The 2063-nt window shown below is 49.6% G+C and overlaps 1 protein-coding gene across 1 annotated transcript in view; it reads left to right on the top strand.

Annotated features, from left to right (window-relative positions):
* SBF1 (SET binding factor 1) overlaps positions 1 to 2063 on the top strand; it is a 27377-nt gene that overhangs the window by 20299 nt on the left and 5015 nt on the right.

Below are 2063 nucleotides of genomic sequence, written 5' to 3'. Positions count from 1 at the left end.
ACGGGACGGGGTGCGTGTGTGTGCGTGTCCCGTGGCCCTGCCCTTCACCGGCCTGCACGCTGCCTGCCCGCCTGCCGGGGCCTGCCCTGCCCTGGATGCAGGCAGTGGTGCTCTGGGCCTGTGCACGCTCCCTGCCACCAGGGTGTTGGCCCTAAGAAAAGGCAAGGTTCTCCCAGGTCCTGGTGCGCCAGCTCCCACCCCTCTTCTGGTTCACCTGCCTCGTGTCCCCTTCCGAGAAGCGTGCCTGTGGGCCTGGGAGCGTGGGGTTGACGCCAGGCCTCTCCTCGGAAGTCATGTCTGCTCTGCCTCAGGAATCGGGATCTATTGGGGCCAAGGCCCTAGGGCAGGGAAGAGCCCTGTGAGCTGGGGGGTGGGGGCTGGGTGGCAGGGACGCCCAGCAGCCAGAATTCTCCACGGTGGCCAGGCAGTCAGGGAGGCTGGACTGAGTGGCTGTGGGGGAATATCTCAGCATCTTGGGGCTACTGTTTCCTGGTGGGGAGAGTAGAGGTGCTGATTCCTGCGTCTCAGGGAGGTGGTCGTGCAAACCAGGAGGAATAGGTTTCAGCAGGGCCACACTGGGCCTGGCCTGAGGGCACCTGCCACCAGGGGCTGGGGGAGCACAGGGCCATGGGTTTGTGGGTGAAGGTGACCCACAAGCACAGGGAACAGAAGAGAGTCCCTCTTTATCTCTGGGAACACGAATAGACTTGGGGTCTGGAGTGAACTGTGCCACTGACTTCCTTACAACCAGCACCCGTGTGGCACGTTCTTGTCTATACTGTGGCTTCGACTGCATGTGTGTCTTTACGTTTGAGTTTCTTTTACTCCGTGTGGTGGGGTCTCCTCTCTTCTGACGGTTCCTTTTATTGGAATTTTGACTCTGCTTACACTTAATTGTTGATGTCGTTTGGTTGAAGTCTAGCATTTTGTTATTTTCTACTTCATTTATTTTGTCCCTTTCCTAACGATTAGTTGTTAGTATTCCGTGTTATCTACTTACCAGGCTTTTGAGCTATACCTCTTTGTGTTACTTTTAGTCGTCGTGAGGGACCCCAGTAGTCCTCCCTTATCCGTCCATGGTTTCAGTTACCTGTAATCAACTATGATCCAAAAATAACAAATGAAAGATTCCAGAAACAAACAGTTCATCCATTTTAAATTGGCTTCCTGTTAGCCACCTGGGTTGTCAGCTTGACTCACAGTATTGCAGTGCTCGGTTGAAAGTCACCCTTGTTTTACTAAATAACAGCCCGAACCCATTCACATAACTTACTACAACGTGTAAGTCAACTTTATTACTATTGCTGATAATCTCTTAGGATGCCTAATTTATACGTTAAAGTTTATCGCAGGTATGAATGTATAGGAGAAACCATAGTGTAGATGGTAGGTTGGTACTGTTCACGGTTTCAGACATCCGTGGGGGTCTTGGCACGTGTCCCTGCGGATAAGGGGCTGACGGAACAGTCTTGTCTTGAATTCTCTGTGCCACCTGAGACACGGACCCAGTCAGCACCCTCCTCATCACCCCTGTCTGTCCATCACGTCGTCCTGCAGTTTACTTTCACCTGTGTTACACATACACAGGAGCGATGGTGGTTACACAGTCAACTTGGTTTTAAAGAGATGAGGAAATGAAAAAGCCCCTGTAATTGCCGTTTTCAGTATTCTTTCTCTTTTAGTGTAGATCTGGTCTAGTATTAGTTCCCATTGGCCTAAAGGACATGTACTGTTTCTTGTGGTGCAGGCCTCCTCAGCTTCTGTTTACCTGAAAGTGTCTGTATTGTGCCTGTATTTATTAAAGGGTGTTTTCGTTGTGTATAGAATTCTAGATTAACAGCTTTTTATACTCAGTCGTTTAAAAATAAGATTCCAGATATTTTCTGGCTTGTAGTGTTTCTTTTTTTTTATTTTATTTTAATTTAAATCTTTATTGTTCAGATTATTACATTTGTTCCTCTTTTTCCCCCCCATAACTCCCCTCCTCCCAGTTCCCACCCCACCCTCCGTCCTCACTCCCCACCCACTGTCCTCATCCATAGGTGCACGAGTTTTTTCCAGTG

Source organism: Myotis davidii, unplaced genomic scaffold (genome assembly GCF_000327345.1).
Source record: "Myotis davidii unplaced genomic scaffold, ASM32734v1 scaffold845, whole genome shotgun sequence".
NCBI classification, from domain to species: Eukaryota; Metazoa; Chordata; class Mammalia; order Chiroptera; family Vespertilionidae; genus Myotis; species Myotis davidii.
This window is presented reverse-complemented; position numbering and strand designations above follow the sequence as displayed.